At 35.2% G+C, this 27,207-nt stretch overlaps 1 long non-coding RNA gene across 1 annotated transcript in view; it reads left to right on the forward strand.

The window, feature by feature from the left end:
* Positions 1-1,211: 1,211 nt before the first annotated feature.
* LOC125281477 (uncharacterized) overlaps positions 1,212-27,207 on the forward strand; it is a 438,012-nt gene continuing 412,016 nt past the window's right edge. The window contains exon 1 of the long non-coding RNA XR_008957336.1: positions 1,212-1,936. This is a non-coding gene — a long non-coding RNA (uncharacterized LOC125281477). The remainder of the gene's footprint in view (positions 1,937-27,207) is intronic.

A 27,207-nucleotide genomic window follows, 5' to 3' on the forward strand; every position in this document is an offset into this window, starting at 1 on the left:
TAACACATTGATTCAATCTTTGCATTAGCTTATTTTATTTTTTATCCTTACTTAGAGGCAATCAGTCTCTGTTTCCAAATCTGTCATTGACTCCTATTGTACATAGGAGAAAGTGGAAACCCCTAATTTCCTCACTAGCCGCCCGCCATAACTGATTTTAACACTCTAATTACTACATTCTCTGTTATTACCGTTTTCTAAAATGATCCTATCCCCCATATAGCGTTCTCTGATCCTGTTTCTTTCACCTGCCTTATTCATTCTTGGATTTTTTGGTTTGTTTATTAAAGTCAAACAATGTCCAGTCTGAAGACAATTCAGTTGACCAAGTATAAAGTTTAATGAGCTGGAGATACTGTTTCTCATCCATTTGGAATTTTGTGATTCCTGTATAGTGCAACACCAGATGAGGGTTTGTGGCATCACCAAGTAAACAGGGTGAGAAGATGCGGGTGTGCCAAATCCATCTTCGAGTGATGGCTGTTTTGTGCGTGGGGGGCAGTTGTCTAATATAATCACTATAAAGCATGTGCTCCTTAATTGAATTGTGGTATTCAATAGGATGAATTTGATTTGAGATAAAATTCCCTGATATTTCTGTGTCATTAACTTATTGATAATGATGGTGGCTATTATTTTTTAAGGGTTTTGAGAAATATGCAAACTTAACGTATGAAGTTTAAACAAACCTGTAGTTGTAAAAGATTGCTCCTTTCCAGTGTTTGCTTTATTTTCTGTTGTTTTGAGCTCTCGTTTATTGATATTTATTAAAGAGTGGAAGCATTTGTCTTAACTAGAGAACAAATGAAATTCTAATTAAGGTAGTTATAAGAAGAGAGAAATCATGACGTTAAAATAATATGTAACCTTGGAAGAGTTTAAAATAGCTATTCCTGTCTCCCAAAGTGGTATAATTTTGATTTCCTTGTGCAGAGAGAACTTACTATATAGTAGTTTAACTCTGAAGTTTGGTATAAGTCAGTATTTTTTTAAAAAAAAAGCTAAAACAAAACCTAGGAACTCAGCGAATAAGTGATGCCCGTAACTGTATGATAGCTTGGCTGTTTTGTCATTTCTATATTCCCAGCTTGGAATTTAATATAAAAGAAATACTTTACTACTTTGTTCTAAATCCCATCTGATCCAGCCTGGACTAAACATATTATTTTGGGTTTCTTAATAGAAAAAATAATATCTTTGACGGAATTAAATTGTCCTTTCTGCAAAAAGACACTTGGAATTCACCTTTGGTCTCCTTCCTATCTTTGGCATATTTTCTATTAAAAAGATTTCTAGATTTTAGCGTCTGCTTAGTTTTGGTTATCTAAGCTGTAATAAGTAGCCTTGGGACCCCCGAAGGCACACCCCACACACTTATGCTGTGTGACCTAAGGTCACAAGTAATGGCTGCAAGCTAATTGATTGAGAAAGGCTTGTCTGGCAGGGCCTCTTTGCGTCCTCCCCTTACATTCCTTAGTTCTGGGAGAGAGGCACTCGCAGCTCAGCTAGCAAGGAAGGAAAAAAGAGAGGAAGTTTCTCTGCGTTCCGATTCCTCTCTGAATTCCCTTGTAGTGAGCTTGCTTCTCTCCACCCACTTCTTCCCAAGAACTCCTTAATTTGAAGGTGAACAACTTAAAGCCTGATCCCAGAGAGTTACCCGAAAGGTGATTTGAGTATTTATTGAACTGAAAGAACAAATTACCTCCTTGAGGCGGTGGGCAGCGTATGGAGATGATATTAGGACTTCAGCAAAGTGCACAGCTGCATAATACAGAAGCTGGGACTCACATTGACAGGCAAATAAGCCGGCTCGTGGAAGGGGCCTCTGGGTGGCAGCTCTGGGCTGTTGGGTGTTGGACAACTATAGGCAAAACAGAAATGGAACAGGGGCAGAAAATAGCACACTTTTACGCTACGCAACTGTTGCTTTCGCATGGTGAGTGCAGATTTAAGATATTATTTAAAATATACTTTCTGTGTTGTGAGACAAGTAAAGAGATCTATTGTGCTTTGAGGGAAATTATAGCAGGATCCTTTCTTTTAAGCGCTGAGGTGATGTGGTTTTGTTTCTGCTTGATTTCACATTAAACTTGGCAGTACTAACCGAGAAATACAATATTTGTATTGTCTCGCGTGTCCTTTCTCTTAAAACTGTCCTTTTGTTTCAATCATGCTTCTCTTCAACCTGAATAAATATTGTTTTAGGCAAATCATCTGTGGAATAGGTAATGAGGGAACAACGGTGTGACAGAATATATGTAAACATTTCATTTAGTCCAACTTTATGTCCCTTTTCCACGGCTTCACGTTCTGCCGCCTTATCTCAGGAATATATAACACAGACTGTATGAAAAGAGCTTTGTGTGAGAATTCCTCCCAGTTAAAGGGTCAGGGCCTGGGCGTTATCTGACTGCCAGCAAGACTCACTGGGGTGTCCTCTCATTTTTAACCAAAAATAGGAAAAAAAGGGCATCTTTACATATTAAAAAGTAAGTGTTTTGACTCCAGCAGTTGTCTTCTTATGGTTTATGTGTGTTATTCCCGGCCAAGGACTGTTTAAACTTCTTTTGAGAAGCAGCATGCAAACTTCTTTTGTTTCTTTTTGTCTTGTTTGCTCACATTTCACTGTAGAAACTTTGGACACAGTTGTTTTGTTTTGTTTTGTTTTGTTTTTTGAATTTTAATTATCTTGAAACAATACTGAGTCGTTCTTATTTCAGTGCAAATATGTTGGAAGTGAGTTGGCTTGCTTTTCCTGGAAAAAAATACCTCAGAAGTAAATGGTGCTTAATTTCTAGTTTAGCCATACTTATAATCCTATTTGAAATGTGCTTCTTGTTCTTTTTTTTTTTTTTTTTTTTTTAATCAAAGCCTTTAGAAAGTATTCCTAGAAATGTTATGGAAGAGATTCTTCTGCAAAAACTGCAAATTCAGTATTACAACTTTAATAAGTGCCAGAATCTCATTGCTGTTGTTGACTTTGTTTAAAAAGCAGCTTTATTAACAAGGTGACCGCAGTAGATATTACCAAATGAATGAAGTGAAAAATGTGTCTTCCACACTCCTGATCTGATAAAATACAGAGGTCTGTGTTGTTATCGTGTTTCACATTCATTTAAACTTTTTAAAGAACAGCTCTATGATACAAACTTTGAATAATCATTTTAAAAATAAAATAAACTTTATATTTTGAGATTTATAGCTTGTTTGCTAAGGTAAATTAATAAATGGAAGAAATATATTAGAGTAATTGTGGGGCTATAAAACTTTACAATAAAGGAAGGAAAGCTTTTAAAGAAGAATGAATGTGTTTTCGCTTATAGGGCAATTTTGAAGCATTACTTAGCCCTTCTTTTCCAAAGATTTATGGAAAACTATCAACTGTGGCAAAACCAAGTCATAGTCTTGACTTGAATACAAAAACTACATATAAAGGGTACGTAGTTTATGTATAAAAGGATAATTGTGTTTTTACCTGTTCCTATGATTTGATATAAGCTTCTTTCAACAATTGCAAAATGTGACTGACACATCCTTTTCTAAGAGAACAAGTTCATTATGTTTGTCACCTGTTACATCCATTCTTTTGCTCATGTACACCGTTCCTAGATGTTCATTAGTGGCTGCAAAAAAGTAAAGACCGTTTTTGAGAGAAAATGTTGAAGTTTTTGTTGGCATGAATATTTTGAGGTTTAAAAATTATGTTCTCGTCAAAACCAAAGTGTTTTTAATAAGGTCTTTTGTTATGATCTTGATATAAATAGTCAAGAAAGGAGATGTAAATTGTTTGGGTTTTTCCTTTAATATGTCTCAGTTAGTAAAATTAAATATAGCTAAGGATTTCTGGAAGGCTTTGCAAAGAGATTAACCTTTTGAAAATTTCTCCTTTTGGTATCAATTTTTGTAAAAAAAAAAAGAAAAAAGAAATTAAAAAAAAATACAAAAAGTGTTTATCTCCTTACCTATTTCCTCCAAACCAATCCAGAGACCAAGAATTAAAGGGAACTTCATTATTTTCCTCAGTTATAAAGTCTAACCACAACTCAGGAAGTCACTATGTGTTGGGTAGGGGCTGCAAAAGAATGGGGATCCTTTTAATGGACGTACACAATCGTGATAAAAACAAGTTCGAAATATCTGTGTAGTTTTCCTAACATTTTTAATCTTAAACTACTATCTTCCATCTTTTCTGTTCACATTTGCTTAGTGATTGGTTACTGAAGTGAAGGAATCTTTTAAAAACTGAAATCAACCTTAGCATTATTTTTAGACCATGATTTTAAGAAGGTCTATGTTTTCTTATATAAAGCTAACTTTCCACAAAAGTTCGAATTATGATTAGATTAATAGAAAATAATGCAAATATGTTCACAAATTAATATATGGTTCTCTCTCTTATTTATATATAAAACATATTGGCAGTTCACTGTGTTTCCCCCTGTACTGCTATATTACACCAGATTGGAGTGTGTGTGTGTGTGTGTGTGTGTGTGTGTGTGTGTGTTTGCCTTTGCACTGACGAGTGCACAGAGAGGGGATTGAGTGGCCTGGACATATGTTATGGTTATGACACTTTTGGACTTAGTTCCTTAATTCTCAGAGTCACTACATTTCAGGGGTTTTCTGCACCCTTAAAGCAGCAGACATCTATTTCAGTGAGGATGAATATAAACTTGCTCTGTTCTCATTTCAATTACATTCATCAGTTTGTTTTGAAAGATGATTTATTCTATCAAAATACACAGCAGAATCTATAGGATTGGATTCGACCATCTCTGACAAATGATGAGTCCTCCAAAGACTTTCCTAGGGAGTGGCAGTATGGCTTTTATTACTCTTCTTACAGGGAAGAGAGCATAGTGGTTGTTCATCTTTCTGGACACTTTGATCTTAGGACTCACATCTTTCTTAATTGTGGAATCTCCAGAATGCTCTTTTCAAGTGTTGCTTCTTGTACCATTTGTTCTAATCTCTCTTTCTGGAATGTCCTGGTAGATATATGTAGAAGCTTCACAATATGTCATGCATATTCTTAAATTCTCTTTCACATTATTTTATATACCTTTCTCTGTTGCATTTTTGGTGAATTACCCAGAGGTATCTTCCAACTTACTAATTTTTGTTTTGACTATGTCCATTAGAATATTTTTGACTATATAGTTTTTTCCTGGAAATTTTAATGGGTTCTTTGCTCATAGGCACTTTTATTATTCCATCTCTACTTATTTTCTTGTAAATTATATTGATGCTGTTTCTCACTTTGTCCCTTCAGGGATACTAACATGCTTATTTTTAAATTCTGAAATTGATCTTTTATTTTTGTGTCTTCTGGAATTACTTTATTGTCTGCTTTTTCCCCCTGATGTGTGTGTGTGTGTGTGTGTGTGTGTGTGTGTGTGTGTGTGTGTGTGATTTCATTTGTCTTGGAATTTTGGTTTTCAGGCTCAACTTGAGTGAAAGGATTTTTAATAATTCTCTCTCTCTCTCTTTGCTAGCCCCACCCAGTCTTATGATCATAGAGCTGGCCCTACACCCTCCTCACCCCCAACTCAGAATCTCTGATAATGGGAATACTATAGTCCTAAATCACGGAGTCAAACAGCACTTTGTCCCAGGTGCTGATTGCCAGATTATGGCTGCTGCCTCTGGCCTCCCTACATAAGCAGCCGTGTGTCAACTATGGCTCCAGGGGTGTAACCCATTTTTCAGCTCCCTGTTACCTTCTACTCAGGTTTCAATCAGTAAACCTGGCGCTGATTCACTCCCTGTGGGGTAAGCGCAGCATCCCAGTACCTCAGAGGTATAGGGAAATGTTTGCCTTTCGTTCGCCAAACCAGCTGGTACACTGCAGCTTTCTGTTTCTGTTTCCATTCTATCTCTCATATTACCTTGTTTTTAATATATTTGGTATAACTTTTGCATGATCTCAGTTAATATTTTATCTATTCTTGTTATATGTTGGAAGCCAAGGCAGGGAACTCAAACCATATTCTTGCAATGCCACCTTCACAGGTTTCCCAAGTCAGGGGCTTTGGAACCAGAAAATGTGGGTTCAAATTCTAACTCACTTATTAACTCCGTTCCCCTAGGCCAAGTCTTTAATGCCTTAAAAGTCTCCATCTTTTTTCCATCAAAAATATTGATAGCAATGCTTATCCCATAGGGCTGTCCTAAGCATTGAATTAGCTAATGTATGGACAGCAGTTAGTTCTGTGCTTAACCAGATCAAACGTGCAAATTGTAGCGGCGGGAGAAAAGTAACCAAAACCCAAACAAAACCAGATGCTACCAATTACATAGTGGCTAAGTGGCAGTAGAAGTGTAAAATAGACTTTGACAGACCAGCGTTTTGAGAGACCAGGATTCAAATCTCTAGTATCAGCAGAGCGTATATTTGGCTGGGTAGGAAATGAGTTTCTGAAAACCAAAAGGTTTTAAAAGATGAAGAGTGATGAGGCTGGAGATGAAGCAGCAGCAGCTTGGAATTAGTCTTTGAGTTTGAAAACAGAGGAAGAGACGTGTTTCTAAGAAGCTATTGCCAGTATGTCCTTGAGTAGAACATTTACGAAATAAGCGTTTCATTTTCCTTTCTTACCACTGGCTTCCCTCCACCATGTTAGCTTCCCTTTCATTTCTATTTGTAGAAACATCTTCTGCACATTCCTTAAATATTCATGAGTTTCAGTGCTCCTTCCTGGACTGCCTTTTTCTTCTCTCACTGTCCTCTCTCCTTTGTTCATCTCATTCATCACCATGACTTCACATACCATTATTAACTAACCCCTAGCCTGTTTCTCTCTCCCAAACTTTAAACCAGTAGATCCAGTTAGCCACAGGAGCTTCATATGCAACATGTCCAAATGCAAACCATCATCTGCCTGCCAGAAACCTTTTTGATCTCAGTCTGCCATCTACCTGATTGACCAAAACAGAATCAGGACATGAAACTTCACCTTTCTTATACTTCTCTCTCCCCACACATTTAAGCTTTATGAAATACTGATTTGATTTCTAGGTATTTCTATTTTTAACCATTTCTCCAATTTCATCTACACATTTCTTACCATATGACTCACACTGAAAGCCGCTCTGGAGTTTATCCATCAAGGACAAGGAAGTTGGGGTATGTATGCATACAAAACTCTTGTCTGGCACCGGTTGAGGTTTACTCCCACAGCCATCAGCTCTAGAATTCCAGCTTACCTAGCAACCCAATCATATTCTTGGCTCAAGAACACCTTCAGGCATGGAATGGCAGGTGCTTGCAGTGAAACACCCTCTGTGTGTAAGGACAACGTGAGAGCCAAGTGTATATGAATAGAACACTAAGATCATGCTCACTGTACATTTAAGAGGCATTTAAGTTCTTCCCAAGTGTTTGCTATTTCAAACAATGTTGCACAGAACATTGTGGTATATATCCACTTGTGAATATATGTTGAATATTTCTTAGGGATATATCCAAAAGTGGAATTGCTGTGTTATGAGATATGTGTGGTCTCAATTTTACCACCAAAAATAGGTTTCAGGTCGTCTACAAACGGCCAATGTTTATATCCAATATGTATGTATGAGTGTATGTGTGTGTGTGTGTTTGTGTGTATTCCCCAATTTGTCATTGATGAAAAAAATTCAAGAATCAGTAGATTAAATTAATACAGTAGTTGATTATTCAGTCATAAAAAAAGAAGGGAATCCTGACATTTACAACAATGGATGAAACTTGAGGACATTATTCTAAGTGAAATAAGACAGAGAAAGACAAATACTATATAATCTCACTTGTATGGAATCTAAAACAATTGAACTTGTAGAAATACAGAACAGATTGGTGGTTGCCAGAGGGGCGGGATGGAAAGAGGAAATGGATGAAGGTGGTCAGAAGGTATAAAATTCCAGCTAGAGATAAGTAAGTTCTGGGGATGTAGTATACAGCATGTTGCCTATAGTTAATTATGCTCTATTTTTTATTCGAAAGTTGCTAAGAAAGTAAATCTTCAAAGTTTTGATTATAAGAAAAAAATAGTGTGTGAGGTAATGGATGTTAACTAAGTTTATTGTGGTAATCATTTCACAACATATACATATATCAAATTATTATGTTGTACACCTTAAACTTATACAATGTTATATGTCAATTACAGCTCAATAAAACTCGGAAAAAAGAAGAGTAGTTGGCTAGAAAAGAACACTTGATAAAATCAATATTTAAAGAGTGGATGAAGGAAGAGAGGAGTTCAAAAGATACAGAAAGAATGCTCAGAGCAATGGCAGAGAGAATTATGGAAGCCAAGAGTGTTAAAGGCTTAGTAGTTATAAGAAAAATAATTTCAAACTAAAGTCCCTTGAATAAAACAGAAATTTATCTCTCTCATATTAGATGCTAGTTTATGCTAGTGGAATCATTCTGTTCTTCAAGATCGTTGAAGATCCAAGGTTTCTTCTGCCTTGTTACTATGGTTGGTTTGCGGACATAGATGAGCTCACAACAGGGAGAAGAAAAGAGCCACAATTCAGGAATAACAGTCTGTCTTTAAGTTGAAGATGGCCTAGAAATTATGTATGATATTTCTGCTCTATTCTACTCATTTAAATTAGTCATACGGCTACCAGGGGATATGAGAAAAGCTAGAAAATGTATTTTCTTCTTGGGAGAAGATTAGGAAGAGGGGAGAGTGAATTTTGGGAGAGCCCCCAGCAGTTGCCCCACCAATTTTCTAAGTTAAGGAAAAGTAATGATTATATAGGTTTAGATATTCATTTAATATTTAATGAGATTGCTGTATTTGGTCATTATTCTATGGGATAAGGATAGAGATATTTTAAAAAATGATACCAAGTGGCTTATTAGAAAGGAGAGATAGATGTTAACAAATTAACAAATAAATATATGATATAATATGAAGAAGTAATAAGAACTAAAGAAAAATAAAAGGATAGAGCACTATTTTTAGATATACTAGTTAAGAAAGATCTATTATGTTAAAAACTGAAAAGGGTCCTATGAAAGACAAAATACTGGGATCTCCCTCTTTGGAGGAGAACTTGCATTTGAGTTGCAAGCCTAGAATCTTAGTCGAATAGGAAAAAGAGAGCTGCAATTGGAAAGAGATTCAGAACTAAAGGAGAGTTGTCCTTTTAATGAGTTTGGGGAGAAAATTGACCATGGTGATTATATCCGAAAGAGAGGATCTTATAGAGATGAGGTTGTTGCAGGTCCTAGTGCTGCAAGGAAAGGAATGATAGTCACAGGTGTGGACAGTTCATATGTGATGACCTCATTTTTCTAACCCTAACCCTAACCCTAACCCTAACCCTAACCCTAACCCTAACCCTAACCCTAACCTAAGTAAGAAGTCAGAAAAACTACTGAGAGTGCAGGCTGTGTGGGTTACATCAGGTTCTTGATGAGAATTATGAAGGTATGGAGTAGTTATGAAAATTTCCAGCAAATATGAGGAGCCCAAGTCTAGGAGAGAAGTTTGTCATGGAATTTTATCTGAGCTAGAGTTTTTCTGGGTAGTGGAATAGTCCACCTGTGCTAGGTAAGAGATGATGGTAATGAGAGCAGTTTAGGTAATAAAACATAATGTTTATTCCACAAAGCAAAAGATAGAGCCCTTCAGAAGAGAACTGACTAGAGAACCACATGCCCAGTTTTAGATTATGCCTGAGTTTGTAAAGTGACTAAGAAAGGTGTTTCAGATTATATTTTTAAAAACAAGTATTTTCTTTTACAATTTAACAGTCGAAAATTCCAAATTCCTAATTTAGTTGACTTTCTTGTTTTTGTTGTGAAGATTGTTGTGTAGGGATATAAATTCACTGTTACAATTATGAGACAAGTCAGGGGCGCCTGGGTAGCACAGTCGTTAAAGCGTCTGCCTTCGGCTCAGGGCGTGATCCCGGCGTTCCGGGATCGAGTCCCACATCGGGCTCCTCTGCTATGAGCCTGCTTCTTCCTCTCCCACTCCCCCTGCTGTGTTCCCTCTCTCGCTGGCTGTCTCTCTGTCACATAAATAAATAAAATCTTTAAAAAAAAAAAAATTATGAGACAAGTCATAAAAATATTAAGAAATTAAGATCGTAAGTGAATCCCTGTTGCATTGTCATTTGACTTTTCTTTAACATCTGCCAGTCCCTAGTGGAATTATTATTTTACTTCATGTAATGATGAGGGAAACGGAAACCGCTGGGGGAAAAGCATATGGCTTATAAACTACTTATTGATTGATTTACTGAATGCTTAGCATCCCGTACATCGTTCTCCCATAGATGCTACCTCGTAGAGCAGTTAGCCCTTCTTGGCATAGCATATATTTCTTGATTACCGGATTCTGGGTTTTTTCCCCCTTTATTGTCCTTTGTATCTGGATATTTGCATATTCCCATCTCTACCCCCACCTTTTATCAAGAATGACTTCAGATATAGAGAAGCCATTGCCAGAGCTCTTGGGATTTTTTTTTTTTTTTGCCTTTTGAAAGTAACGTCTTGACATCGATGAAACTTTTAGTTTTTATCTTTTGATGAAACTATTTATCATTTCTATTAATTTTCTTCTTCTGAGATTACTCCAAGATAGATCTAATTTAGACCTTTTGAGGTTTTGTTGCTGTTGTTTACTTGTTTCCAAGCAAGTCCATTCTTTCTAGTATTTATTTTTCTATGGAATATTTTTTATTTACTCGTTTGTCTTTTCTCTAAAGGCACTTAAGTGTCTTTATGATTTTCTTCTGGCCTATTGGTTGCACTAACTTCTTTTGTCTGGTTTCTCTGACCAAGATATAGTTAATTGCTGCATTCACATTTCACTAAAGTGAAATTCCCATTTGTCTTCAGGTCTCTATACAGTCTTGCCTTCATCACTCTGCTTGTATTACCATTTCTTTTTGCTTTAAGTTTTCTCCTACGCTATGCTCAATTGCTGACATGGTCCTTCCCTCAGCTGAAATTTTACCTCTGTTTCTGTAAAATATATCCCTCAACAAAGAAGTGGTAAACATTTAAATCTTGAAACTAAATATGATATTCTTTGACAGCAATATCTTCTATGTAAAATTTTGATATGTTATATCCACTTAGAATTGGCTTTCTTATTGTTCTCATCTTCTCAATCAATATTTTCATGTCAGTTAGATGTAAATTAGTAAGATTAGATTTCATATGTTCCTGATGGGAGGCTATCACAACACAATGTAGCAAGATTTTTGCAATCAATGTGCATTTGTACTATTTAAGCACTAGAAACTATGTTGGGGAAAATATCACAAGATCAGGGCCCAAATCATCTAGGTTTAGAACACTTTAATCAACATTTAGAATTCTTTTCTCCTGTGGGTAAAAAATGATTAATACTTACTGTTATTAACCCTATAATCACCATTATGCATTTAGCAAATCAATTTAATTATTCATTGGGTGATTAGAAATGGCTAGTAATAAACAGAAATTTAGGAAGGGAACATTGATACTTGATACACATATACACACATGGAGTGATAGATATAAGACATACAGATACATACACATACTATGAAATGTTATATTTCATATTTTATCTGTATAAGTTTCTGAAATACTTTGAATTAAATCAAGATAAAATGAGTTCTGTGTTTGAAAATCCCATAACACAGCATTAAGAAAGAGGAACCAGAATGTGTCCTCCTTGAAATTCTTATTTTAAAGATCATTAATGAATCATGTAACCTCAAAATAATATTAATCTCTTAGGAAAACTTTGGGGATTGACTTTCTTTAATACTTTTAAAGCCAAAGGATTCAATTTTTTTAAACAGGGAAAATTTTGCATTCACCATGAATTTGGAGTATCTAATCTTTTCCTTACTTGCTAGACACAGGATTGCAATGATAACTAAGACATGGTTGCCTCTCTTGAGCTCTTTGATCATTTCAGTTCATTTTGTAGAGAGTGCGACTACTGCTTATAATCATACTGTCTTCCATTAAAAAAAAATTTTTTTTTAAATGACTGCAATCCAGATTAACTTCTTTGGGATTAGCCAAAGTGTTTTAACTTGTTTTAGGAGAGGAATGCTACATGTTGCCTATCAGCAACCCAGGAACAGAGTCATTACATCCTCAATCTCTTTCCAGCCACGCTGGCAGATGCTTTGAGGTCTACAGAGAAATATCTGTCATAATTCCTGCTCACCAGTAGCCGAGTGGTATTAGAGAGAATTAATGGGGGCGCCTGGGTGGCTCAGTCATTAAGTGTCTACCTTCGGCTCAGGGCGTGATCCCAGTGTTCTGGGATCGAGCCCCACATCAGGCTCCTCTGCTGGGAGCCTGCTTCTTCCTCTCCCACTCCCCCTGCTTGTCTCTCTCTCTCACTGGCTGTCTCTCTCACTGGCTGTCTCTGTGTCAAATAAATAAATAAAATCTTAAAAAAAAGAGAGAGAAAGAATTAACAGAGTTTCTTTAACTCTTTTTAGGAAAAGGAAGAATATAAATATTCAGAGTATAAAGTGTTATCAGGTGAAATACAAAGCCAGATGAAAACATTCTGAATGGATTGATAGTAAACTTTGTGTAACACCAAGACATCTGCTTGGCCTTGAGTGATGGGAAGGATTGGGGCATATGGTTAAAGACTTAGAAGTCTAGCCAAATGGGTTCAATGCTAGCCAGAAGGTCTAGAGACCAATCCCATACAGATGTAGCAAATACTTGGAGAGTAATAGTGTCCAAATGGAGAAATTGTTACTTAGATCCAAATAGGACATGAGGATGAGTTAAGTACTGGAGAAAAGATGAGATGGCCATTCTAGTCAAGGTAGGGTCATTTCAACAAATCCATCTGAAATAAGAACGCTATGCATTATTTATTATTCTCCATTGCAATAATTGGCTTACCAGTCAGCAGACCTGTGCTAGTAAGGCTACATTTACTGATGTAATAGATAAAACCCCAGAATCTTAGAAGTTTAGAATTCACTCAGAACACAGTCCATTGCAGTGAGCCTTGAGTAGCTTTCTGTTCATTGATTCAAGGATTCAGGTTCTTTCCATCTTGCAACTCCACCAACAACTCTCAGAGACATTATAAATTCACACATGGAAGGACTTTATCATCCTGACCTGGAATTGGCATACATTTTTTCCACCCACATTCTGTTCATTGCCATACCTTGCTCAAGTGAATCTGGGAAATAACGCATCTGTGTGTCCCCAAGAAAAGTACTGACCCCTTACTTAGTTAACACACTTCTGTTGTATGTGCAAAGCTTTGAGCCACGTGTCGTGGAGGGTATATCTATAACCAAGACACAGTTTCTGCCTTCAAAATTCTTAGATAAAACTATGTATAACTGTTAATGCAAGACTAGATGTAATTGGTTATATAATAGAGGGATAAAGACTCTCTTACAAAGGAAGGACTTCCTGGAAGAGGCAAGATATGAGCAGAGCTTGATGCATAGGTAGGGGCTCACCTCACCACTGGGCAGAGATGGTAGGCGCTGCATGAAAAGTGACATGACAACAAGTAGTTTTCAATGGCAAGAGATGAGAGTCTGCAATAGGAATAGAAATAAAGATGTCTGAGAGGTATTTTGGGACCACTACATTGCAGACCTTAAATACCTTGCTTATAGTTCAGGAGCCATTTTAAAATTTGTGGCATATGCTTGAGAAAGAGAGCAGTGTTCAGAACACAGCAGAGTGGAAAGAAATTAAGGATGAGAGTAGCAGGGAGCTTGTTGAACTAAGGCAGTGAGAATAGAAATGAAAGAACAGTTAGGCAAAACATTTTATAAAGTAGATTTGAAAAGACATTGAGATAGTTTCGTGAGTAATCAAGACATTTTGTATTTCGCTTCCTGAGTATTGTTGATTGTTAATCCGTGGGAATTATTTGATGAGTTCCAAAGAGCACTTACAGGTGATCTCCTTAGCTAAGGGACTCAAAATCTACCAAGGCAAGAACTTTGTCAGGGTTTGAGCAATGATGTCTCTGAAAGACTTGAAGTTGAGAGAAGCACAACAGAGATCTTTTCTATGGTAGCCACAAATGACCATATTTTGAAAAACAACTTCTGAATAAGAGACAGCACAAGATAGATCATCATCGCCTCCTCTCCTTAAAGCTCTAACTAGACAAATTTTTATTTTTTTTATATTTAAGTGCCTTTCCTTGACCAAAATCCTTACTTGACATACTCTTCTAGAATTACTGTCAGGATATAGGTTATTTTTGAAATTATGCAGAAAGGTAAATACATTTTAGAGAGTGTAAGCCTCCATGAGTCCTTTTAATACCGTGAGACACGAGTGAGGGAAAGGGTGATATTGGAGTGCTTCTCAAGTGGCACGTGCAAGTCTCCTCTGTATTTCAAGAATATTCATTACTTAAAATGCTCTCTGGGAATGAGCGTTTTGAGGGCCACTTTTCCCCATTTTTATGGTGCAGAGGAAGTATTTAAATGTTTAAGGAGTAAAATAGCCTCTTGAACTCCCATTAGACCTGCTAGCAACAATCTACCAGATGTAAAACATCAATAGTGTTGATGTGGAATATTTGTAGGCTGGTTTCCAGGTGTTCGGCCCTCAGAATATTTTTTTAATTGGCTTCTGAAAATGTTACTCCGCCAAGAAGATAACCTAACCCTTATCAAGCTCAAAACAAAAGATCCTCATCAATTCCCGCAGAGGAGGTGACAATGTTTAAATGACAACCATAGTGTTATAATTATGGAACTTATGAATCGATAACTTACTTAAAATTATATCAACATTTGGAGAAATCATCTTACTTCCATTTAGCATACTGTATGATATGTTTAATTAAGTTGAAAGTGCCAGTTAGAAATATAGTGCAGTAGCATAATTGAAATGGAGTGCATAATAATAATAATAATAATTCCATCTAATAATATGATTTTCAAATGGATTTCAGTTACAATGGGTAGAATTTATGTCCTCTTGCAATGTTTTGATATAAGGTGTAGCTTTCTTTTTAATAATAGATAAATTTCCAAATATTAAAAAGAGAAGGACAGGACATCATAAAGTATCTGGCATTACATCTATTAGTTCTTGTTCATTAATGGTATTTGGAGAATGGGGAGAGTTTTGATTAAAGTAAGCAGGGAAAAGACTAACAGAAGATATGGGTTTGGCTTAGGGTATTCTGTTATTGACCACAAAACGTGTCTGAATTCTCAGGTTTTATCTGTGATAACTACTCTTTCCATCACACAGAGTTATTCTGAGGACCAATTATTACATGGTTCAGCATCCAGAGGGAGAAGTATAAATGCTCCTGAGGTCTCTCTAGTATTTTCATACTACAGTGGCCTAACTCTACTGACTTCATCCCCATGACCTATGTTATGCCTTTCTGATCATTCATAGCTCTGTAAAGGAGTCTTGGTACCAAGTCTACTAGTCTCTGCTTTCACCAATGAAAGAATGATACAGTTCCCCCATTTCAGAAAAGTAAAATATTGGAACAGTGATAACAATAAAGGAAGAACGAAAGAAAGAAAGAGAAAGAAAGAAAGAAAGAAAGAAAGAAAGAAAGAAAGAAAGAAAGAGAAAGAAAGAAAAAGAAACAAAGAAAGAAAGAGAAAGAAAGAAAGATTGATTTTATAATTGATTGCTAGCACAGGATTTTTTTTCCACATTGCAATTCTTATTGCACCATACCACTCTGAATAAAATCAATTATTACTATTTTTCAAATCTCTTGGTCTTTGATTTTGGTATTTTTTTCAAATATATCTCATGTACTAGAATCTGTGATTTGCTGAAATGTGTAATTTCAGATTATGTTGAAATTTTGCAGTTTCAGATTATGCTGAAAATGTGTAATAATCAGGTGTTCCTGAAGTTTATTTGCTGAGTTCAAGAAAAACTACAACTAAGAATATTTTTTTAAAAAAGATTTATTTATTTGAGAGAGGGAGAGAGAGAGAACATGAGCAGGGGGAAGGAGCAGACTCCCCAATGAGCAGGGAGTCTGACGTGGGGCTAGATCCCAGGATCCTGAGATCATGACCTGAGCTGAAGGCAGATGCTTAACTGACTGAGCCACCCAGGTGTCCCACAACTAAGAATACTTTTGATTTTTTTTAATACAGATTAACTCCTACTGACTTTTAAATAGTATGCATTGGAAGGAAAATATTACATATTTATAATTTGACATATGTTGATTTTTTCTTTTTTTGCTTCCCTCCTACTCTGTAAGAGTGTACTATAGAAGGACTAAGTATCTAGAATACATAGCTTATTTAAGTAAAGCAGAAAAATTTTTAAAGAGTAGAAAAAGAGGAATAAAAACAACTTTTGAAGCTAACTTCATGTGTATAATAACTGGGAAAATCTTTTGGTGAAAAACATTGTGTAGTACAGGAATTTTATATGTAAAATAGAGTGAATTTCATACAGGCATGATTTGAATCAGCAAAAATACTTATGATTGATATACCATTTTCCAATTAAGAATTCTAGGCCTACATTAAAGCAAGAATAATAAACATTTGTTAAATGTCTTGAAAATCCTGAAGGACTTGGTGGGTCATCAGGTAAAATATTAATTAGGATGAATGAGTGTGTGTGTGAGTATGTGTTTGGTTTGTTTTCCTATCTTCTACGACACCTTTAAGTGGTAGGATGTATCTTCTGGTTCTTTAATGAGAGTAGGATTTTCATTCACCTGCAATTTTTTTTCTTCCCAAAGAGGCAAACCTGAAGTTTCCTGAAGCATATAAAAAAGATTAAACATTTTAGCTACTCTTTTATAATTTTCCCTTGCTTGACAAAAGCTATAATATTGCCATTATTCCGAAATGGTTACAATAATGTTGACACCTCACAGATAAGAACAGCTTATTATTCACGGGAAATTTACAAATGACTATTGACGTTCCCAGATAGTTAAAACAAAGCAAAATTAATTTTTGGTCCTACAGATCTAAGGTAACTGTCTCCAGTATAATAAGCATCAGGAAGAAGATGAACTGAATGGCAGGAAATACAATCTAGCAGCGAAATTTGTTCAGTTATGAAGGAAAGTTCCAGCGGAAATGGTGGAAATACAGGCACTTTGGATAAGTGAAATCCAGCTGGACAAAGTGCTAGATTACATTCGTAAGGATTTAATATTGCTGTAAAATGGAATGCTTCCCATATCGCTCATAATTACGTAATGAGCTGAAACTTTAACATTTTATTGCTGCTTTTAAGTAAGTTTGGCAAATCAAGAGGTAATGGGAATCAGACATATACAGTAAATTAATTATTTTCTTGCTGGAGGGATTTGGTTGCTTTCGAACATATAGCAGGTTCTGTAACACCCAGATGCTCCCTAGTTCTATTAACACTGACGGTACAGTGGATCTTCAGCAAATACATGTTAGTGAAATTGAATTATAAATATGTATATAAGGCAATCTTAAATTATGTTAAGAAAAGGACATGTTAGGTTTAAGTGAAACACATTTAGTCGTAGTGCAAAGGCTTAAATAGATCTGGTGACTTAAAACGTATCTTTAAATCAGTAGAAATGCAGAACATGGCAGGTTAGAAATGATGGGATGATAACTTAGATTTGATTATAGTAAGATTGAGCTAAGCAGCTGTTGAGATTGGATAATGATATGTGAGCTTCTCATCAGGCCTGTAACATGTTTCCACTAATACAGATTAAGAATGTCTGGATGAACTATAATTATCCCTGTAGCTTTTGCATAACATAATTAGGTCTTGCTAAAGCAAAGTACTTTTATTAAGTGAAAAATGATGTCTAAAAAGTTATGGAAATGGCCACAAGAACAACTTACCTAAGGATAGAAGCATTAGCACTCATAATAGTAGTATGAAAAAAAAGTGTTTCTCTCTTTTTGTTATACAGAATTTTCAAAACTCAAGAGTCTAAACAAGACAGGCACATGAAGGATGGTTTCAATTATGCTGACCCTCTTGCTGGAGCTTGTGCACCAGGTGTCCAGACCACAAAATGGAAAATGTAATCTTTGGCTGCTTTACGTAAATACAGTACTGGGATCAGCTTGTCTTTTAAGTGCCTGATTGCTATTTAATTACAGAGAATTTCCCTTTAAACAGAGAAACCCAACAACAAGAACAACAGAACAATAAGGAACTCATTTCAGAGCTTCCTTATCCTTCCTATCACATGGGAAGAATATGATGTATCTGATAACTTTATATAACTAGGTTTATTAAACGGTTCTCAGTGTATGTTTTATAAATACTACTTTAAAATACCTAATGAGAATGTTTCTGTTGATCAGTAAAAACCAACTAAAACCATAAATGCAAAGTATTCGTGTCCTTTCTCGTGGCATTTTGATATAAGGATTTAAAGCAACTGTGATGTGGCAAAAAAAAAAAAAAAAAGTATTGAATATAGAGTGAACAAAGGGGATTCAGATCCCTGCTCTGAAGTGTTGTGGCAGCCTATGTCTAGGCCAGTTTCCTAACCAATCCGAGCTCTGATCATCAGTAAAATGGAGGTTAACAATTTCTACCCTGGTGGGCTGTCGAGAAAATTAAATGAGATAATTTATGTGAGCTGTCATTTTTTAAGGATGTGTTAATTGAATCTGATTTTGAAAAATAATTCGCAAGAAATGGAAAGACAAGCTTTTCTTTCTTTCATCTCAATGGAGATGATATAAGGTAGATTAAACGATATTTTTGAGGCAAGTACCACATTTGAAATTATCTTTTTAAATAAAGATTGTGAATTTATCTTTAATTACAGAATAATTATTCTTTTTATCTCCAAGTAAATTATTTAACCATCTCTTCTGTAATACTCTGGGAGGAGGTGAATATTTTTTAATATTTATGTCATACTTCTAAAAGCATTTCTCAGTTACTTTCTTTTCTTAAGTCCTCTTTTTAATATTCAGAAGCCTAGTATTTTTGCCTTCACTTCATTAATTACATTTAAATAACCTGGCGTGTGGCCCTGTTTTGCTGATACATGTATATGTGATCTATACATCCCAGGTGCTGTAGAGTTCAGTTTTCAATCAGTTCCTTTTCCTTATTTTCTGTAAATAAGGACTGGCTTATGTGTGTAGGTGATTAACAAGGACCAAATATTTATGTCACTAGCTCTTTCTTTTCCTGTGTACTATTTAATACAAGGCAAAATATGAGCCCGCCTATTAGCAGTCAGGACCCTCATTCACTATATCACCATGCTGGCACCCCCATGCAAAATATCTTTCTGCTGCAGATGAAAAAGGTGTGAGAACCAAATGGTAGCATAAATTTGGTCATTGAAACTTCCCTAACCATAATCATCTTCACCATTTTATGTCCCATCAGAGGTTACGGTAACATAGACATAATAGCAATATTTGTTTTCTGTCATTACATGTATTTGGTACAATTCGTGGATAAAATAAGTAGGATATGTCATTAATATAGAAGTACAAAGTAAACAGTGAAAGCTGTAACGTTGATGGCATTCTGATTCAAGTTGCCTGGGTGTATTTTATGGTTTTGATACTCTTCATATGCACTAGTGTGTGAACTTATTTTTGTAGGTAAAAATAGTAGAACAATAAAACTATCTCAGTCTCCAGAACAAATAACTTCCATCCTTACCACTGGATAAGTGTAGCTCTGACTCAACCACATGAATAACATCACATATGATTTTTAAAATCAGTATATGCTGAAGACCTTGAGCAATTTCCATGTTTTACCTGTATTTAGTTTTGGCAATAAGAAATAAGACAGCCAACAGAACTTTAAGCTGTATCCAGAAATAGTGATGATTGAATTTTAGCTGAGTACTCAGTTTATTTCAGTGTATTTCCTTTTCCCTAAATTTTGAAGTTCAAAGTTTAACTTAGAATTGTTTTCTCAAGTTTAGCTGTAGCCAAAGTCCATGAAATGGCTTATGTCTGTCAATAGTTGACCCAATAGATTTGCCCTGTGTTGACACTTTGTTGTCAGGCCGTTTATAGGTATATTATAGGTATAGATGTATTTTAAAAGAGGATAAGAAAATCATGTAGAATTTTGACAATGATTTAGAAGTGTTAGGATTTTTTACAGTAGGGTTTTGGGACAAATCATTTATTCAATAATTAATTCATTATTCTTTCTTCATTCTTGAATAGCGTCTATCACTTATTGGACACCAACCATGACAGTACAGTTGTTAAGATAAGACCAGTTTAGTGAGGTTAGAGGTTTGAAATCAATGAATTCCATAAAGTACTAGAGTTGCTATTTGAGAACTTTGTATAAACAGAATTAAAATAATCAAGAAGAACCTTCTACCAAGACCATCAAGAAGCTTTCATCTGAGTGGGGAAGTTCTAGCAGAATCTGGATGGACAGACACAGTATTATTCACAGGAAGAGACAGAGACATATTTCTGATATGAAGCAGTTAGAGGGGGAAAAAAAAGCGTGAGACAACATGCCTGGTACATGGGTGCATATAGACAGGGCTTGGTGAGAGAGAACAATGAAGATGAGAAAAAGAAGGGGTCATTTCTTGGAAACCACATACAGAAGTCCATGGCCATTTTCTTTTAGGCAGTGAAGATCTTTTAAAGGGTTTTCAGCAGGAGAGCAACTGAGCTGTACAAAGATGATGGGGATTAAGGAGGGCACTTGTGATGAGCACCAGGTATTGTATGGAAGTGTTGAATCACTATATCATACATCTGAAACTAATATTACACTGTATGTTAACTAACTGGAATTTAGATAAAAACTTAAAAAAATTAAAAAGTACATTTTAGAAAGAAACCTTTGACAGCAATGCAAAAGATGAACAGGGAAAGCACAATGAAAGGAATTAAAATGATTTGTTCAAGTACTATTGGGGCATGAGATATAGCCTGAGTGGTGGAGATGGGGAGGAATTGATGCAGGGTACATTAAGGAAGTAGTATTGACAAGATTGGATCGGGATGTGAAAATACAGCAGAAAGGGTGGATTCCCAGGCATCTGTTTTGAGTTAAAGGGTGGATGGTAATGCTGTCCCCCTAAAAGAATAAGAGGAAAGGTTTGAAAGTGCAGGTAAGGAGCTTGGTGTTTAACCATGCTTTGTTTGAAGTGTAGATGGAGCTGCCAGGTAGAGATGCCAAGTACCCAGTTGAATATGTGGGCCTACAGGTCAGAATACAGGAGTGGATTAAAGATAGAGATTTGTAGGTCATCAGCAGTAATAAACAGAGTGTTAATATTACTCAAGGCTAAATGTTGAAAGAAGAAAGAATAAAATTAGGATTAGCAATATGAAGAAAAGTAACATTGAAGAGGAGGAGCCTGTGAAAGGGCTTCCAAAATACACCATTAGGTGTCACAATCAGGACTTTACCGGGGACCCTCATGAGGTCAGTTTCAGTCATGTCATGGAAGTGGGAGCACCCACTCAGTAGCAAAGGAGAATTAAAAACACATGGAAAAGTTCAAATGAACACATTTATGTTCTTTTTTGAGGAGCTTGGCTATGAAAGGGAGAGGAATGCTTTAACTAGCAGTTCTCATAGGACAGAGAGATGTATTAATTGTCATGATAAGAGACACACAAACATTATTAATGATTTGTGTGAAAGGATTTAGTAGAGCGAGAAGTTGAAAATATAGGAGATAAAAGAAATACTCATGAAGCATCTCAACAAGGTGTAACAGAAATGGAGAGCTGGCTGTTGTCCTTTTTATCAAGGAAATTGTGATTGATAAAGTAGAAACTATGGTATTTGTCAGGACATCTTGTTTACTGTGACTTATAGAAAGAGTATTTTTATTTTTTATTTTTTTAAAGATTTTATTTATTTGACAGAGAGAGAGCGAGCACAAGCAAGGGGAGCAGGCAGAGGGAGAGGGAGAAGTAGGCTCCTAGTTGAGCAGAGAGCCTCACATGGGGCTCCATCACTCTGTGATCATGACCTGAGCCAAAGGCAGACACTTAACCGACTGAGCCACACAGGCGCCTGCCCCTAGAAAGAGTATTTTTAAACCCAAATAGTCAAAATGGCCAAAATAGTGGTCTTCCCTCTCATTCTTTTTCTGCTCCACCATTTGCAAATGTGTTTCTTCCTAGACCCATTTAATAAAGGGTACCACGGTCTACTTTGTTGCTCAAGCCAAACACTCAAGTCATCCTCCATTCTCTTCATGGTTCATTCTCCAGACATCTCCACTGCATCTGCTTCTGTCCATTTCCAGGACTGCATTCTAGTTGAAAGTATCACTATATCATTCCTGTGTTGAAAGAGCAGCCTTCTAACTTCTCTCTCTGCTTATGTAGGGCCACCCCCCCAACACCTCCCCATCTATTTTCCACTTAGCAACCAGAATAATGTCATAAAAAGCTTAATCAAGTCATTTCATCCTCCAGCCTAAACTCAAAATAGCTCCTAGTGGATGTGTGGCAAGGATGACTTCTGTCACCATTCTTAGGATTTTCCTTACCCTTTCTCTTTTAATTGTCCTTCTTCCTTTCTTTATAATAGCAAAGACATAATTATTAAAAGAAATCGATTGTCTAATTTTACACATATTGTAACTCTTAGCTTGGGGGCAAATATAGTCAGTATTAATGTGGCATGTTATAGGAACACACGGCCTCCTGTAGGAATTCAAAACATGAGGGTGATGATGACATAAAATTGAGGTTCATTCCATCTACCCCCAAATGACTCTGCAGCCTGGATCTGAATCCCTGCTCCAGCATTTCTTCTCTGTGACATTAGGCCTTTTCTTCCTCTTCTGCAAAATGGAGCCTATAATCCATACCCGGCTAATAAGTTTGTCTTGTGGAGTAAGTTAATATAGGTGAAGTGGCTAGAATAGTGCCTTGCTTGTAAATGTTAGATATTATAAAATTAACCATGATGTCTACTCATTTTTTTCGAAGTCAGAAATATAATATTAATTTGTGCATTTTTTTATATCCTGACACCTCACTTAGCTCTGTATTACTTCTAATTATCTTTCAGTCTGTTCTTTTGAAGGCTGGATGCAAAATCACATTATTGTCATATCGCTATACTTTTTGACAATTTTATCTTTTCCTTTATAGTGTCCCACACACTTTTAAATTTTGAATTCACTACTTACTGTTCGCACTATAGCTTTCAGTTCAGTATTAAATAACAGTGAATAGCTCCCTGTATTTTATTAAGGATGATTCTCATAACTGTCATTTAAGTATAACATTGACTGTGTAAGTTTTATTATTTTTCATGTTATGAAGTTTTCCTATTCTTAGTAAACTAAATTAGATTATCAGGAATTTCAGTTGATGTTCTATAAATCTTGAAATTACATGTGTATTTTCTGAATTTCTTGGAGGGATGATGTAGTTTTCCTCTCTTGACCAGTTGACTTGCTAATGCTATGTTATCTTTGCATAGCTGGAAGCTTATTGTTTTATCACATACCTTAATTCTTTTTCATTTACTTGTGAATTTGGGAGAATATTCCAAAATAAAGATGGTCCATAGTATTTTTTAATTGCTTGCCATCTTTTTGATATTGTTAAGGAGGTTATATTCACATCAAAATCTTTACAGTGTTCTCTGTGAAGTATTATATATATAATTATATATATATGAAATTTTATATAATTATATATATTTCTATTTGTAATTTTGAAAAAACTCTAGTAAAATAATAAATCCACAGAATCTATTTTTGAAGTGGTATTTGCAATTTTCAATAAGTGTCTTATTAATTTTCTTTAAATTTTGCTGGAATTCTACTTACTAAGTTAATTTTCAGCCTGACATTTTAAAAAGTATTGCCTATTTTATTAAGCACTTCATTTTATTAGCACATATTCATATATTATATGCTTGTGGTTTGCAAAATCATTGCTCAATTAGTTTGAGAGATTCTATCTCTCCTAATTTTTGTGCTTTTCTCTGATTTTCTTGATTACATATGTCAAGTTTACAAATTTTATTAGCCCTTTCAAAATCTAAAACTGACATTATTTGCTCTTGCTATTTTTTTTTCAAGTTTATTAATTCTGCTGACTACTTAGTCTATTTCTTATTCCATTTTTTAAAAATTCTGAAATGTATTACTATCAAATATCTCTAGGTGTATCTCGGGTTGTTTATAATAAGGTCTGACTATGATTAACTTTTTTAATGTTTTGGGAATGTTTGAAAACAATATGTAATTCATGTGATAGACAAAGTTGGATATGGTTTTATCAATTTCGAATAAGAAATCATATTGTAAAAGTTTTGTGTTTTTATATTCTGTCTACTGGACAGATGTGGGGCTAATTTGTGCAAATTCTTACAAAGCTCAAGTGACCCATTTGGATTTATTCTCTAGAGGTAAAACTATCAATTGTAAGCTGGTGAGTTATATGAGTAGAACTTATTTAGGAAGATAAGTCTTTTTGGGAATGTGGGGAAGACCAACTACTTTAGGGGTATCACGAGGGCCAGAGATCAGAATTAAGAATCCATTTAGATCCAACATTCCCACTTTTAGGAATCTGACCTTTAGAAATACCCTCCTGTGTTACAGGAAGTACTCAGTGTTCTTGCTCTTTTCCTAGGATATTCCTACCATCTTCCACTTCTCCTTTATCCAGGTCATGCACTCCATCAGGTTTCCTTTCAATACTTTTGTGACCCTCTTTGACACTGAACTCTTAAATGGAAAATATAATGACGTTTTTGTGTCTTGAGTTATTGTTGCTGCCCCTCTCTTTTCTTTTTAACAACTTCACCATAGCTTTTAAAAGTCAGGTTACATTTCTGCCAGAATTTGATATTCAGTGTTGATCTAGCCATCTGACATACATTTATTGAAAATCAACTATGCTCTAGGCACTATGCTAAAAAGTAGAAAAGCTGTCTCCCTACTACAGCTAGAGCCTTTCGCCTCCATGCTAAAGAGATTTTAATCTTCTACATGAACTCTCCAAGGTTCAATATCTCCAATTGGCCTGAGTGTATCTTTGATTTGATAGCCTGAAGGCACCCAAAATTTTAATGAGCTGTCTGTATCTCTGACCTGATCCTCCTGCCATTCCCTGTCCTGGTTGATGGTTGATAGTAATGTGTGCTAGAAGCCCAATAGGCTCTCAATATGTAATCTTTATTGAATTAATATTTTAGCTATACTCTTTACTCTGTTCTATTCTTAACCAATGTTCGTCAAAATCCTATTGATCACATCTTTACACTGAATCCCAAACTTCTTCCCTTTACCTCTGTATTCATCACCTTAGTTTTAGAACTACAAAATTTGCTCCTTGATTTTTTTTATAAGCTCCTAATTATTTCTATATTCCTCCCTCTTTTGTCCATCAACCATACTACCATGAGCATACTTACTAAAATTTCTATGTGATCGTGATAATTGCCCACCAGAATTTTTGATTATTTGCTTAGAGGAGAAAGTCCAATCTTGGGCATGCCATTTAATTTTCTTCACAACCTGGTACCAAGTTTATCTCTTCTTTTATTTGCTATTACCTGTCCCACACCCCTGAATCTAATCACATTTGATTACTGGCTTTCTTCGTATTTAGACCATTTCCTGACACACGGTGGGTATTCTATCAATGTTTGCTGATGATTATTTTGAGAGGATTCAGGCTTATAATAAAGCTTTTAACTTCCTGGGTGGGTCAGACTGAGGAGATATTGTTTAGTTTGGTAATTTGTAGAGCACTTTGTGGTTTTGTATTAGGGGAATACTATATAACTGGGATTTATTTAGAAATTATCTAATCTATGTTTTCTGAATGTTAAGTTGAGGCTTAAAGTATCAGGGACTTATTCAGAATAATGCTTATAGCTGTTTGATACTCTGAGATTGCTTCCAAATTTGTGGAGGCTAATAATAGTTTGAGTCTTGAGCAGGAGTTAAAGAGTCAGATGAACTGTAACTATTATATGACCAATAGATTTTTCTGATTTGATTCAAATGGTTGCATACCTATACCACCAAATAATTCACCTCCAAGGCTATATTATTATGACTTTTTTCCTGATGTTCATCTTGAAGTATTTATAATTATGTAATTTTCATTTTTATGCATATAATTGCATATTTGATTCTTAAACTCAAAAGGTAGGTCTATGCTGGTTAGAAATAAAAGAGTCATGAGGATGTCATGGAGGATTTGAGATGGAGAGGTTGATATTAGGTTGAATGAATCTAGCAGCTATTTTATTAGAAATGAAGTTTCTCTTTGTCTTCATCATATAAAAGCATTCAAGCTAGATTTTCCCATTGTATTTTTGTTTAGTTAAAGCTCTTAAACCAAATGTTAAGTCTTTGTAATTATCTTTAATTAGTCTTTATAATTATCCTTTTACATTTTAACTGCTTGGTCTTAGTTACTTCTTTCCAAGCATCAAGGTATATTAGTTCTTAATAGTGTGATATGTAGTACTCCACACACATTGTCATTGACAGCCTTTGAACAGTTGATAGATTGTTTTGGTCATTTCAGTAATTAAGGAAACTAGATTGAATGTACTATGGTTACACTGATTTATCAACCATTGATGAAGAAAACATTTATTCTCAACTGACTTAGTTACTACCAAGATATATTTTTTTTCTATATCTTGGGAAATAAAGAAAATCTTCAATTTTCTAGTTCTGTTGGAGGGAAGATGTTTTGCTTTGTGGTTTTGTTTCTATGTTATGCATTTTTCTTGACTTTAAAGTTTTATTGGAGTTATAAGCCCTAGATAATTCTATTTATTTTTATATTTAAATGTAGAAAAAATAATTTAGTTTCACACTGAATAGGTCTGCAAACATTTTTTTTCTTCTAAAGAGGGACTCTACTGTTCAAGGTTGGGAAACACAACATGAGAGCTAATAGCTTAAAAATGGCTTCATTCTCCAAATATTGAGACGGTTTCTACCTCTAAAAGGGTGGGTTTTGTATTCAGAACCACAGACATCATAGTTTTATGTATCTGGTAGTTTTTGTTTTTGTTTTTGAGAGCTTCTAGCCTAATTTCCATATTATATGAATGCCAGAAAGGTTAAGTGAATTATCAAGTTCATGGAGTTAGTCAGTGATAGATGGACTATAGCTATAGTGATAAATACATACAGATAAGCATGAAAAAGTCTTTCATGATAACTACAAATTAATTATAACCGATGAATTAGGTCAAATCAGACTATATGCAAGAATAGTTCAAATAAGTGTCTCAATGTTAAAAGGAAAATGAAATTTTGCTCA

This window comes from Ursus arctos, unplaced genomic scaffold (assembly GCF_023065955.2).
Source record: "Ursus arctos isolate Adak ecotype North America unplaced genomic scaffold, UrsArc2.0 scaffold_4, whole genome shotgun sequence".
Taxonomy (NCBI): Eukaryota; Metazoa; Chordata; class Mammalia; order Carnivora; family Ursidae; genus Ursus; species Ursus arctos.